The sequence below is a fragment of the Coptis chinensis genome, chromosome 8 (genome assembly GCF_015680905.1).
Source record: "Coptis chinensis isolate HL-2020 chromosome 8, ASM1568090v1, whole genome shotgun sequence".
Classification (NCBI taxonomy): domain Eukaryota; kingdom Viridiplantae; phylum Streptophyta; class Magnoliopsida; order Ranunculales; family Ranunculaceae; genus Coptis; species Coptis chinensis.
The window spans coordinates 17,270,489-17,286,441 of record NC_141463.1 but is presented as its reverse complement, the minus strand read 5'-3'; the positions used below and the strand labels follow the sequence as shown (position 1 = coordinate 17,286,441).

At 35.6% G+C, this 15,953-nt stretch overlaps 1 non-coding gene across 1 annotated transcript; it reads left to right on the top strand.

Annotated features, from left to right (window-relative positions):
- Positions 1 to 15,396: 15,396 nt before the first annotated feature.
- TRNAD-GUC (transfer RNA aspartic acid (anticodon GUC)) lies at positions 15,397 to 15,468 on the top strand. Its single transcript has one exon. It is a non-coding gene; the product is annotated as a tRNA-Asp (tRNA).
- The last annotated feature ends 485 nt before the right edge of the window (positions 15,469 to 15,953 follow it).

Genomic DNA, 15,953 nt, shown 5'->3' with positions numbered 1-15,953 from the left:
AAGAAAGGTTCTGCAATACAACGACACAGGCGATGAGCTTGATTCCACAAACTTCATTTATGCTTAAGTTGATTATTATTGAACCTAGCTATTTCCTGCTTTGGATATAGGATCAAGGTGAAGGGACAAACTTAAGAACCATTGTCACAAGTAGTTTGCAGATGGGTTCAGATATTGAAGCCCATTCTGTAACTGCAACTCAGTTAAAGGAGATGAATACAAGAGAAGGTGAAAATGCACCTAAGGTATTACATTTTCCATGTCCTAGCTATTCCAGTATGACGTAAGCAGTCACTCAATAAACATTCTAGATCTTTGTTAAGTAATGTTTCATTCTATGTTTTCTGTTTGAGTAGGCAAGGAAGCCATACACAATATCTAAACAACGAGAAAGATGAACAGAGGAAGAGCATAAGAAGTTTCTTGAATCGAAGCTCTAAAACTGTATGGTCGAGTTTGGCGTCGAATAGAAGCTACCATTTTATATGAGCTGATAATCTCTGGAAGCTTTGTTCCGCGTCCATACCATCTCTCTAAATTGTTTTTCTTGACTTTGCATAGCACGCGGGTACCAAAATTGTTGTTCAGATTCAAAGTCATGCTAAAAAATTTATCTCTAAGATTTATTGCCCCTTCTTACAGTACATGTTTCTACCATAGATATTTTAAGTAAGTCGATATGATGTTCATGACCCAAAGGTGTGTGAAATTTTTTATATTAGGCAAATATTTATGGGTGGTATATATGAGTTCTCATTGCTCAGTTTGATGTTATTGATCCAGGTGGTTAGAGAATATGACGTCACACAGTGAACAATATCCATCTATTTGAGGTTAGCCGTCCAAGGTAAGATGTTTAAGATCAACGATCTTTATGTAGAGGTCACACAGTTTCATTCCCCCTAAAAGCCATGGATCTTCTTAATTTACTTCTGCAGTTGTCTGACCAAATAAGCTCCCTTATTTATTTTTGTTGAACACTAAAATACCAATGTGTAACAAGAAACTGGCGACCAAATATGACGTCAAACATGGCACTTTAATAGGCTACTAATATATATATATTTGCTTATAACAAAATATCCAATCGCTAATGGAACCATGTTATGAATAACTTATATACTTTTCTGCAGGTTACTACAAAGTCACCAATGCCTTTGGATGAACAAAGTTGAAGATCTGTATCATATCGAATAGGGAGTGGCAACTGTGCATTGAGTAAATTGTTCAGCACTTTTTTGAAATGCGTATTGGCTCCAAAATGATTTTTCCAAGAAGATGCCTATTAATAATTTCAATTGTTCATGATCGATGAATCCCAAACTAAACAGAAACCAAACAAAAACCTACCCTGACTTTAATCACCAAAAAAAAAAAAAAACCCCCGCCTCCTTACCTCTCTCTCTCTCTCTCATCTCCCATGCTTTTCCAAAGCTTTTTCTCAAAAAGACAGAGAGAAAGCAACCTGATGTAGTTGACGACCAAGATCCCTTTGCACCTCAATTAGTTGTAGGTAATTACTTTCGTTTTTTTTAACAATCTTCTTCTTCCCCTTTCACTAGCAATCATAATAATAACTAACCGTGTTTCTTGCATTTCATTTCCTTGCTCTCTCTGCATTTGTTAAGAGGTGGAAGTTTCCATATTGGATCTAATTACGTTTCTAATAAGTTCTCTCTTTCTTCGTTAATTTGTCTTTATTATTCCAAAATTGGCATCAATGAGAATTATTGATGTTGCTGCTAAGGGAAGAGAAGAACTATGGAAGTGTTGAGCAAGGTATGCTTTGGTTTCTTAATGGCTTACTTTTAGTCCCTCTTCAAAAACTTATAAAAACTTAAATATATATTTTTTTTTAATTTTTTTTTTGTAGTTGGATTGAATTTTGTAAGTATATGTGTTGATTGATTCAAATGATGAGTTTCCTATGAAACTGATGCCATTGTTGCACTAAAAATTTGTTTTAGCATTGTTGATGTATAATTAGGATTTCCGAAAGCAGTCAAAAATGAAAAATAAAACTAATTGTACCTAAATGCTAGACCTATATACAAGCGTGTTCCTAGGTATTGCAAGCTGCTAATGTTTACTGTCGTTTTTTGTTACAATTAAGATCCGAGGTCAAGGTCAATAGATCCTCTGCTATTATTTGATTAATGCTTTTAGTGAACTTAGTCTATCTACACATTGGGCTATTGTGCATTTCTCTTTCTATATGTAAATCTTGAGTGGAGATTATTAATGATTTCATTAAAATGTATGATTGGTACAAGTTTAATTTATAGCATCAATCTCTTCCATGCTAAATTCAAGGTATCCCAAGTCTTTTTTATGCGTCTATCTCACCATCTCTACGTCTTTATATGCACAACACATGCATCTGACTTTTCAAACTGAATATATACCATGACTTGACATGCAATGATTCTTTAGGTTGTCCGCATCACTCGCTATGTGTAGTTATTTTTTTTCATTTTTTATATATTTTAAGATTTCTGTTATGTTAAGTCAATCCATATTACTGAATAAATTAGTTTGTTGTTTGGATTTAATTAGTGTTAGTGATAATTTAGTTTGTTCTTTTGATTTGATTGGTGTTAGTAGGACGATGGCCGCGTTAAAGGAACCGGTGTATTATGGTGATATTACAATCACTTTCATTATGGTAATTGTACTTGATTAATTTTTGTGTGTCTTATAGGATTTGAAAGAAGCAATTGTGAAAGGGGCTGTTAAAATTTGGCCTTTTTTACATAACATGAGAAAATTCTTACTGGAATGAGTGAAGCAATTAACTGTCGAGTTTAAAGTTGTCGATGAACATGCTATGGTCTTCACAGTTCACACATGAAAGAGAAAACACAAATAATTAATTTCCAGGTACGAGCAGAACCTGTCTCAATAACTCAGTAAGTTTTCTTTTGAAATAATCTACTACATCAAGTTCATTGGCTTTTATTTCACAATGATGGGGTGTGTATGCTTGCCAACTTTTTCGAATGAAAGTTTTATATATCGATATCCTTTGGTATATACAAATAGGGGGAAAAAACCGGTATAGCCAAATAAATTCTAATGAATTAAATAGGACAGAGAATACCTTGAAGCTAGACTTGCTTACATTTTTGTGTGAATAAATATGTTGATGGTGAAATACTTAAAAGGTGTGTTAACTGAGGGTTTGAAGTTTGAAATCCTATTTTACATGTTTATAAAGCACACTTTCCAAAATAATTGGCTGAGGTTGGAAGTTATTTTGGGAATAACTGAGTGTCTTTGTACTGTTAAGGCAATGTTCAACATTGTAGCTAAGATTCATGGTGGCATACCATATTTGAGTAGGGTAGACCTTTTAGGGTGGTGGAAAATGTATAAAAGTATTATTGAGAGAAGTGTGTACACTGCCCCTAAAACCAGTGTGGTCTATATACATCCTATAAGTTGGTACAAGGTATTTGTATCTACTTTTAGCATTATAGAGATTTGAGGTGGAACTACAAGGTTATATGATACCCGCAAAAACTAAAACTAGTACTCTAACCTTTATTCTTACGGTATCAATTATTTATTTCCTACTCTCACATATATATTCATTCAATATATAGAGTCAGGATTCGTTCCACTCTTAAACCCTCAAGACATAAATAGAATTCAATTAATCAAACATAAGGAACAATGGTGAGAACAATGAGAGTAGTGTTATGATTTATTTAAACTAAAACTAATTATAAATTAAACTATTTTAACTAAGCAATTAAAAGGTGAATTTAATGAATTGGAAGAACATAGAGGGGGGAAATTCCACCACGCAATTCGATTGGCTATTAGTTAGTCATCGAATCGAATATTGATCCCTAGTGAATACCAAGTCCTCTCGAATCAAGGTTCCACTAGCCTGAGAGTTTAGCTCCACCACAAATCTCTTTGAGGATGGCTCTAAACTCTAGTTCATCATTATGAGGTTTATCTCTAAACACTCATAATAATGAACTTGAAATTCTATTCTAAATAACAACTATTCTAACAAGCAATCATCCTCACATGACTTCTTTAACTTCCTCTAATGGAGTTTTTAGCCTAATATCATTATACTATCATTCCCAACACAAGAACAATAATAACAAGTCATAATTTAATAACTAATTTAAACTTTATAAATCTAATTTTAACAATAGTCTAAGAATCAAAATGAAGACAACCTAATTTATGAATTTAAAACAACTAAAACTAAATAAGAATTTAATCAGTAACTAAATTGAAATGAAAACTAATACTTTATTATAAAACTAATAGTGATTCTAAATAATAATCTACTTTGTTCTAACACTAATTAATTGAAGGTAAAAACTAGATCTAAAACTAACTAATGGAAGTCTAACCTAATTTATTTCTAATCTAGGTCTAACTTTGATTCCTACCCTAGCTACCGATCTAATAAATAAATAACAATTGATTCAAATCCTAAATTAAAACAAAATAATAAAAAGCTAATTAATTTAATTGAGTCTAAAAATCTAGATCTAAAACTATGCTCTAATGGCTACCTTCTACATAACCTAATTTAGCTACCATTAACAAGAGCTAAGCTTTTTGTTTTCATATGCCTCAGATCCAAAAATCGTGCATGGGCTTGGAGCCATATTTTGGGCCGGAAAATCGGGCCCAAAACCCAATTCTTTCAGTCCAAAAAGGGGTCCTCAGCTAGATTTGGCTTCAACAGAATTTTCGTCCACTTTTGCTAATCTGATTGGCTCAAAGCTTGGACCATTGGAAAGCTCTTTCTGAGCCGGTCGTTTTGACATAAGGTAAGCCCAATTCCGAGGCCTGAGTCCAAAGATATGGTCTTCGGAAGTTCTGCTGACTTGTGCACTGTTTCTGCCCGCGTTGACTTTTCAGCTTTTGACCGGGCTTTACAAAGGCTTTGTCTCCTTGAATTTTGGCCTTTAATCACAGAACTTCTTAGCAACTAACCCTTGCTCCTTTATCTCGCCAAAGTGGCACATTTCTACACATAATTGACTTCAATGCCTGGAATACATAAAAACACATAATCAGCATTAACTCTTATTTATTACTCGCATAATAGGTCTAAAAGTATGATTGTTAAGGGGTTAAAACTACAGTTTTGGGCTCTTATCATTGTACTTGGTATTTTGTTTTATTTAATTTATTGGAAAACAAATATCATCTGAGGTATACTGATAAGGACCCAAAATAGTAATATTCAACCCCGAGAGACATAGCATTTTGGTCAATTATGTGTTCAATAATCCTGAAATAATTATATTTTCGTACTTTTGTAGATTTCCGCAGTTAACGTGAATTTGATAATAAAACATGCATCGAAGTACGGGAATACTGGATTCTTGAAGTCTTCACACTCAGCCGCAGTGAAGCCCAACAAAGCCTGACTAGAGTTGAAGTTTCCAAAGGAACAAAACCAGTGCAGAACGGGTCCACATGTAAAGAAGCAGCAAACTTCCAAAGCTCACATCTTTCAAACCTGGATGCCGACTTCGGCTAGTGAACTACTAGAGCAACTAGGGCAACGAACTCTATGCAAAGACAGAAAGTTGTAAAAATGCCAAAATCGGCACCGCCACTGGACACACCACATGGACCCACTCTGCGGGCTCAAAAGGCATGACGAGTCAGCATAAGCAGATGGCAAGTGATGGTCACAATTTTGTGCCACCTTGCAAAAGGAAAAGACACGTACCAATTCAATGTTTTGAATTGAATTGGGCAAAAGGACAAAAAAAAACATAAAAGGACAAAACTTTGTAAAGTTTTGAGTTTAGCAAATTGAATGAAACAAAACCTTTTAATGAAGGGGCTCCAGCTTTTTCTCTCCCGTATTTTTTGTTTAGCTTTTGCTCTTCAGTTTTTCAGTTTTAGTTTTAGCCTATAGTTTTTGTTTTTATTTTTTAGTAGTTTTATTTCCTGCTTTCAATTCCAGTATGTTGTCTTGCTTTCCTTTCCAGTAGCTTCATACCAGCTTCAGTACTGTAAGTCTTCTTTCTTAATAAAAGTAATTTATTTTCAAGTTTAATTTCTGTTCTGCATTTATTTATTTATTGTATATAGCAAGTTCAATTAATCATCCAATGACCATGAGCTAAACTCCCCCCCCCTTCCTCAGGGGGAGGGTTATAATGCTTGTGTGAGGATCCGGATTGACACTTTAATGTTCCAGAATCAGTACATAGGAATTAGGTGTATATTATACATCCGGTCCCAAAATGATTGAGACTGTACAAGTTTGGAGTGCTGATGCTCCAGAACAGTCTCGTGAGAGACCCAAAATGTCTTCTTGGCGTGACTCTCGGTGTCGCATGACTCTACGATTTGTCTAGCTGATGTAGAATCAAACAAGGGGCTGAAATGATATTCTAGAGATGAAATATTGGTTCAACTCCTTATGCTAGTGAGATGCGCTCAGAGATGCGTGCATTTCGCTAGGGATCGATACTCGATGTCGTCTCAGGTTTGTCTATGAACTCAAGATGGATTAGAGTTATAGTGATGTGGTAGTATAAACTGTTGAAAATGATTCTTGCATGAGTACAATTATTCCCCTGTTTCTCTATTTTTGTTTATTTACGTCGAAATCACTGTTATTAATTTACATTACTTGCATTATCGTTAATTTACTTAAACCAGCTAAATAACCTAAAATCCTACTCACCAAAAGTTGTAAATCCAGTTGTAAACCTTGCCGAGCCCTAAGGTTTGGACGATCCCTTACTCGACCTATCCTACCAAACCTACGTGAGTAAGGTAACTTGACTAAACGGACGACTAACGGACTTTGGACTTTGGACTTTTGTCTTCAGACTTCGAACTGGGGATGATAAGAGCCCGAAACTGTAGTTTTAACACTTTAACAATCATACTTTTAGACCAATTATGTGAGTAATAAATAAGAGTTAATGCTGATTACGTGCTTTTATGTATTTTAGGTAGTGAAGTCAATTATGTGTAGAAATGTACCAGTTTGGTGAGATAACGGAGCAAGGGTTGGTTGCTAAGGAGTTCTATGATTAAAGGCCAAGACAAAGCCTTTGTAAAGCCCGGTCAAAAGCTGAAAAGTCAACGCGGGCAGAAACAGTGCATAAGTTAGCAAAACTTCCGAAGACCATATCTTTGAACTCAGGCCTCGGAATTTTGCCTACCTTATGTCAAAACGACCGGATCAGAAAGAGCTTTCCAATGGTCCAAGCCTTGATTCAATCAGAGGAGCAAAATTGGACGAAAAGTCTGTCGAAGCTGAATCTAGCTGAAAAGGCCTTTTTAGACTGAAGGAATTGGGTTTTGGGCCCGATTTCCCGGCCCAAAATATGGCTCCAAGCCCATGCACGATATTTGGATCTGAAAGTATAAAAACAAAAGCTTGAATCTTTGTTAATGGCAATTAGGTTAGGTAGCTAAAGTAGTTAGGTTAGGAAGATAACTTTAATGGTAGCTAGGGTTAGAATCATTTTAGATCTAGATTTAGAATCCATTTTAATTAGTTTTCATACCTTGTTTTAATTTAGAGTATTGAATCATTGTTATGCCTTTTGATTAGATTAATACATTGAGTTCTTCGTAATTTCAATTTTGTTAGAATAATTCTAGATCTAGCTTTTACTTAATTAATTAATTAGTTGTTATTCTTGCTTTAAATTTAGTATTAAATTATTGTTATTGATTTTCATTAGATAAATAAAGTAATTAGTTCTTGATAATCTAGTTTCATTTTCCATTAAACATCTATTGCAATTCATTGATTTAGTATTTGTCATTATTAGTTTAAATCAATACTTGCATGAGTAGTTTTCTTTTGAATTCGAATAAGCAAAGTTCAAATCTTTATACCATGTCTTGTTTGATTTGCTTGGGAAATGATAGTATAATGATATTAGAAATTTCACATGACACACTACTCTCATTGTTCACCATTGTTCCTTGTGTTGAGTAGTTGAATTCTATTAAGTCTTGAGGGTTTAAGAGTGGAACGAATCCTGACTCTTATGTTACGTCATTATATGTGAGAGTAGGAATATTGATATAAACACGTATTTACGTAAATTGATTATTTGTGTTTACGCATAGATAGTTAGTTTGCGTAAATCTACGGTTATCAAATGTACACATGACATTTCTACCAATTCATAACTAACATATGAACGATTAAACCCATTCTCATGGTGAACTAATCGTTTCTAGAGTGGAAAGGAAATTACGACTATTCAACATTAATACAAATCAAGCTTTCATCAAGGCTTCTCAACCCCCTCTAATGGAGGTTTAGCCGAGAATCATTATGCAATCATTTCCATATGAATCTAAACTAAACATAATATAAAGAATTTAAATTTACTTAATTAAACAATGATTGAAATCTAAATTAATGACTAAGAATTGAATAAGAACAATAATTGAAACTAGATCTAGAAATTGATATGACAAAATCAAAATTGACAAAATAACTATTTTATTTATCTAATGAAATGAAGAACAAAGATTCAAAGATTTAATCTAAAACAAGAATTTTAAACTAATCAAATTAAACTAATTAAATGAAGATCTAAAATTATTCTAATCTAACCCTAGCTACCATTACAAGGAACTAGTTTTCTAAACAAAACTAGATAACTTAAGAGCTAAGCTTTTCTTTGTTTTTATGTGTTTCAGATCCCAAAATCGTGCATGGGCTTGGAGCCATGTTTTGGGCCAAAGAATCGGGCCCAAAACCCAATTCTTTCAGTCCAAAAAGGCCTCCTCAGCTGGATTCGGCCCTAAAAGACTTTTCGTCCAGTTCTACTCCTTCGATTGGGCCAAGGCTTTGACCATTGGAAAGCTCTTTCCGAGTCGGCCGTTTTGACATAAGATAGGCCCAATTCCGAGCGATGAGTACAAAGATACGGTCTTCGGAAGTTCTGCTGACTTTGTGCACTGTTTGTGCCCGCGTGGACTTTGACTTTTCATCTTTTGACCGGGCTTTACAAAGGCTTTGTCTTCTTGAATCTTGGCCTTTAATCACAAAACTCTTTAGCAACCAACCCTTGCTCATTTATCTCGCTAAAGTAGCACATTTCTGCACATAATTTACTTTGAAGCCTGAAATGCATAAAAACACGTAATCAGTATTAACTCTTACTTATTACTCACATAATTGATCTAAAAGTATGCTTGTTAAGGGGTTAAAACTACATTTTTAGGCTCTTATCAAACCACCCCCAACCAGCATTTTGCTTGTCCTCAAGCAAATATGAGAAATTAGAATAAGTGGAGTTCTAACTACTCTCGTTTCGCTGAGTGCGATTGCATTTACCATATGCAATAAGGCCTTAAACCACTAGGAATTCCCTAGTGGACAAGTTATAGCCTCATGAGAGTTTTCCAGTGAAGGTGCTCACAAACTTCATCTATACTACAACGACTATGAAATAAAACTATTGTTTCCTTATTCATGCTCCCAATTATCTATACATCTCACTAGTAGTGCATACAGAAATATCAAGTCAAAACCTAAGTTAATATATGCATAATAATCAATCATCTACGAATAAACATATATACAGTGAGTAATACTATGAAATGCATTAGCAGGTTCGTTTATGAAAACTCGGAATAGCGTCCTTAAGTAGGTCCTCACATAAATGTCAAGACAAAAACCACTCTGATTTTCCCTCTCAAGTTTCGCTACTCCAGTGTGCAGTGGGCACACTTTACCTTACAATCTTAATGACACACAAGGAAGCCAGAGTCGATCAAACACATCTGCCACTTACTATCACACTAACCTATTCCTAATTGAGCTAGAGGTCTTTATTAGGTGTCATGGGATTAGGAGATGGTTTAAGAAGGAAGGAAATGGATATTGAAAAAGGACAAGTCCGAGATAATAGAGTCTTCATATTATGTAACTAGAGAAAACCTTATTATTTTCTTTGCTTCTACACTTTATTTCCATCCTTAGCCATCTTTTTTTTTTTTCTTTCTTTGGCTTTTGACTCCCTTTTATTCTATTTTTGGAGTTTTATTTTATTTCTATTTTTTTTTTTTCTTTTCTTTGGATGGAAACTTCTTTTCTTTTTATTTCTGGCCTTAACTAACTAATTTTTGTTTACACAGGTTTTCTCTCTTCTTCTTTCTTCACTCATTCTATTCTCAGACTTATTCTAGATTGGGTAGGTTGATTTTTTTTATTATGTTTTGTTTTTGTAACAGGGTAAAGGATTTGTGGTTTCTGAAAGGCTAAAGAAAGGCTCAGAGGGGCGACTAGCGGAAAATAATTCATAGGTTTGAATTTCTGGCTATATCGATCCAAAGAGGGCCTAAATTCTCGCTTAGGATATGGTATAGTGATCAAGCAAGTGGACGTGTGATTTCTCTATCCAGATTTTACTTCTCCCTTGTGTCATTTCTCAAATGTCTCACTCATATAAGGCTTTAGGCTATATTCTCACAGGATTTGTAGAATAAGTACTCTAGCCTAGATTTCAGAAACTTACTGCTAACAATCATAGACACTCATGTAATATATTTATAGATAGATGTAAAGATTATTACCTACTTATTAACCTAAGTTTCTAAAAATTATTCTAATGCAAAAGCTACGCGAGACTTCCAGATTATTAAGAGCATAGAGAAAGAAAACAATACCATTATTCCTAAGTGTATAGCATAAACTTATTTATTTATATTTTTGAAATTTTTGAAATTTTAACTAGAAAACAAATGCATATTATACATATCTATATCCTAACAGATGCCTTAATTCCACGTGTTTCTATGCCCCCCCCCCCCAAACAAGAAGCATGCTTTGTCCTCAAAGTATTGAAATAAAAAGGGTAGAAAAATACCATGGAAACGCGTGAAATTCTGGAACATCTGCAAAACAAGGTTAGAACATACTAATATAGGAAATAAACAAGTGACGCAACTCTATAGGAGTTCCACCCGTATGGGGTTAATTAGAATTAACTTGCTTGGGACATAAGCAGACACTAATTACAATTAAAAACTTACCTTAACTTCCCCATGTCATTCATCATCATCCTCATCCTTTCCTTCGATAAAGAAGTGAGGTTCCTTCGCGTCCTGCCATGCTATGATAATTTGCCAGGCTTCACGCCATTTATCATCTACAATCGCTAACCTGTCAAGCGCCACTTGGTCGGATGGGGTGTAAGGAGCAACCAAATGAGGTTGCACCTGCCATCCCGGCCAAGTCATTGTACGGAAAGATCGAATAATAGAATTGGTGGGTTTCACAACGTCGACCACAACCCAGTCCGTGAAACGGGCACAAAAAACAGGGAAGACACATAGGATAATACGACAAACTAATATAGGCATAAGAAGATACTTATGCCTCATGCTATGGGCTCGTGCTAAACTAGACATTAAGGTCTTAGGAAGGTCATATAGCAGGCGTTCCTCAGCTAAAGCAAGGAAAACGTCGCAAGTGGCGTCATTCGCAGAAGAAAAATGTCACTCCCCTAATAAGTTTAGCATGATAAAGAACATTACCGTGTCCACGTTAAGGGACAAGCTACCAAGGGCTACATTATATGTCCCTTGGTCCTCTACACGGAAAATGCCAGCCCCATAATTCTCATGCAAAAGCTCATAGTTGTAGGCAGAGAAATTATCAACTATGCAACCCCATGGGTCTTGAATCTTAGCAGGCATAGGAAGCTCAACAACAAAAGCTAACAAGGACTTAGTTATCTCTATTGTTTCATCATCAATGTTGATGGAGAACACTTGTTCTCCATCAATCTGATAAAAGAATGTACAATGGTTATAAAAATACGAGGCAAGTGCAGGGGAGTAAAGTTCATAAGAACTTACCATTAAAGATTGCCATCGTGCTTGTATGATTACTTCGCGAAACCAAGCACCATAGGTGTCACTTTGGAACAAGTCTTCGAAAGACTGTTCTGGTATGATACGCGGGGATGTCATCACAAAACTACTCTCTGGAACTGCTGCAAAAATCCTGGAACAACCCACGTAAAAAAAGGAAATTTCGCATCTACTAAGGACTGAGCGCAGGTGCGCTCAGCTGGGGCGCGGGTCGCGCTCCGAAGGATTTGACTTACAGTGTTTTGAGCACGGGTCGCGCTCCTTTTGGGCGCAGGTGCGCTCTGACTTTTTTGGACTTACAGTGTTTTGAGCGCAGGTGGCGCCCTCCTCTTGAAAAGGCCCGGCGTCGAAAGTCCAAAAGTGGGAAGGAAAAGAAGAAAAAACGTGGGAGTGAAAGGTGAGAGATGAATGTGAGAGATGTGTGTGTTGTGTGGAGGTTGTATGAAGTTTATATAGGGTTGGGTTTCCCAAAACGAATAGGGAAATTTCCAAAACGTTTTAAGGCAATTGCCGAAAACAGAAATTTCCAAAACCGGAAATGGAAACAAACCATATTCTTGATTCTATAACAACCCTAGTATCTTTTATACTGGATTTAGAATAGTAACTTCTAAACTCTCTTATATTTCATCCTACCGCCACATCTAATCATAGGTATTTCAATTATGGAAATATTCTCAACCTTCACTCCAAACAAACTCTAAAATGGAGGATCTTATAACAAATCATGATAGAATAAATAATACCACCCCAAACAATTCGGGAAGGTGGGATTAACAATAAAATCCATGCACAATTTGAAAAGAACCACATTATATTAAAATTGAAATTCAAACAACATTTAACTACCAAATTCAAATTTAACTATGGAATTTAACAACGTAACATCATATCTACTAAAAATAATAAAAACAACATCAAAACAACAAACAACAAGAAATCTAGCTACTCTTCAAGGGAGCGAGGTGGGGATAAGAATAGAAATTTTCGTGATCAAGAATGGAAAAACCAAACACCCCACCCCCAAACAAATTTTTGAAAACAGGTTTGTAAAAATTTGTTTTAAAACGTGGGTCTTTTAAAGTCAGATTCCCAAGACTTAATGTGGGGTCATTTTACGTTAGATTCCCCTAGACTGTGCACACCACCAAACAAACAAGAAACTGGGGTGGCACAAAATGGATAATGCGTGGTCAACTATGAACAAATAGTCGAAAGAGTTGGGGGTCTAGCCATGAAAACATGATACTAAATGCACCCCCAAACAGAATAATATTGTATAATTGGAAGCAAACATGTAAGCGAAGGAATGAAAACTTATGCATCCTATCAAAGAACATATGCAACACATCATGTTGTAGCTGTTTTAAATAGTTGGAATGACCCAAAAGATGAATTAGTGATACTTTAGGTGAGAAGGGAATGAAGTGTGGATCCTGATGTCTTTCATGAAGCTCAGATGAGGAAAAATAAGACAAACTAGGTTTCTCACTACACTCAGTCAAAACTTGGTTCTCAATTACCGGAATGGTGTACTCATGGGAGTGTGTGCTAGGCAAACACTCTTCACTGTGAGGGTTCAAAAGATTATAGATGGTCTTTTTTATTGCAATTGGCTCAAGGGAAAAATCGAGGTTCCTTTTAAATGGTGGGTGAATGGATGGCTTAATTATGGTAGATAGTTGGATTATAGGAGGTGGTAACTCAGGTGGATGGTGGTTGGTTGGTTGTTGATCAGTTGGTGGATCCTCACACGCTCTTAAGAAATCATAGGAATCTTCATCTAGCTTAGCTGAATCTATAAAGTTGTGGTTCGTGGCTTTATTTTGAAAAAATTCGTCTATTTCTTCCATTATTATTTCCTCACCGCCAAACTAAATTTTGATTCACATTGCGCTAAAGAAGTTACTTCCTCTTGTTCTTGCACATTAACTTGTTCATGCCTTAGATTAAAATTGTTAATCTCTATGTCCTCACCCTCTTCCTTTAAAACACTACAAGTATCCTCGATGGCATCATTCGAATGTGTCGAGGCATCATCCAGCCGAGTACGGTTAGCAAACTCAAAGGCCTGGACATGCTCAATAGGAGGGTCCATATTACGAGAATGTCAATAGTTATCAAATTCTTCCTCCGTCACACCTTTATAAATATCTTCTAAAGTGTCACCATTATATTCATCATCAGATGGATCAGTAGGAAGTTCCTCTGAGGCATCGCTCAAGTTTGAGTGGTCATCCGAAACTAGTCCTAAAGAGTTGTCTACAAGAATTTCCTCATCCAGGTGGGGTGTGGAGTTAATATAATGGTTAATGGGAGGGTCTTGAGAAGGTAATGGTTCATGAAATGCAGGGTAGGTCTGAACTAGGTTGAATGGGTTAGTTATGGGATTAGTGTCGATCTTTGGCATGGTAGAAATGTCTGGCGTAGGTGAGCCTAATATCTTTAGGTTCTGGTCTATTTCCTGAAGTATTATTTTATTTTGAGCCATTATTTCATCGAATGTTGTTAGGTGAGGAGAAGCTTGGTGGTGTGGGTTTGGTTGGTATGGTGTTTGATAGTCATAGTTATTGGCATTTGAGTGACTATGGTTGATATCGTACTGTGATGGGTTAGGTTGAGGCTTAATGGCTGGTTGATTGTTATTGGTGGAACTACATGAATAGTTTGGATGACTAGAAAACTCTTGATTGTATGAGTCACTATAAAAATTTGAAAATTGAGGCTCATAATTATTATCATATCCTATAGTAGGCTCAGGCTCTTGATATGATGGGCATTGAGAAGCCCAATGGTTAGGACTACCACAACATGAACATGGTGAAGGGTTTCCATAATAATTACAAGATTGCTCTTGATATGATGGGCATTGAGAAGCCCAATGATTAGGACTACCACAACATGAACATGGTGAAGGGTTTCCATAATAATTACAAGATTGGTCTTGATATGATGGGCATTGAGAAGCCCAATGGTCAGGACTACCACAGCATGAACATGGTGAAGGGTTTGCATAATTATCATATGATTGTTGGTCTACATATTGATATGCCATATTGGTTTTTCAAATATATTATAGGGCAATTAATATGAAACCACAACTCTAAACATACATTTCTAGATAGGCGTGTGGTATTACGTTTTAAGAAAGCAAGCCTGATTATACAAGAATTAAAACTCCTCTGACAGAAGAAACGAGGAGTGAAAGAAGGAGTACCTGAATGCCTCCTTGCTTCGCTTACAAATAGCGTCTTGTTTACGCGTGTTCAGTGTATATAACAAGTTAGAACACTGAAAAACTTGAAAATTGAAAGTTTGAATCAAACCTGAGGAAATCCGGCAAAATTAGCTTAGGTAAAAAATGATTCAGCAATTAGGTAAAGTAGTACACATGCTTTATCAGTAATGGCGAGCCTCACTTAGCTATCAGTAATTTGTCGTCGCTGTAATATAGGAATATTAGTATTAGGTAAGAGTACGAATAGTGGTGAATATCAGTTTTAGATTAAGATGGCGAGCCTCAATCATTATCTTGTCGTTGTAGTATAGTGGTGAGTATTCCCGCCTGTCACGCGGGTGACCCGGGTTCGATCCCCGGCAGCGGCGCCATTTGATAACCGGTAAAAACTCAATTAGATTACTCTAGCCTAATTCTTACGGTATCAATATTTATTTCCTACTCTCACATATAAATTCATGCAATATATATAGAGTACGGATTCGTTCCACTCTTAAACCCTCAAGACTTAAATAGAATTCAACAACTCAACACAAGGAACAATGGTGACTAGGTGAGAGTAGTGTGTGATGTGTTGTGATTTAAACTAAAACTAATTATAAATTAAACTAATTTAACTAAGCATTTAAAAGGTGAATTCAATGAATTAGAAGAACATAGAGGGGGGAAATTCCTAATATCATTATACTACCATTCCCAACACAAGAACAATAATAGAAAGACATAATTAAATTAAACTAAACTTGATCAAACAAATAATAACAATAATCTAAGAATCAAATGAAGTAAAACTGAAATTAAAACTAATTTGGAACTATGATTATGATTTAACTAATTAACAAATGAAAACAAT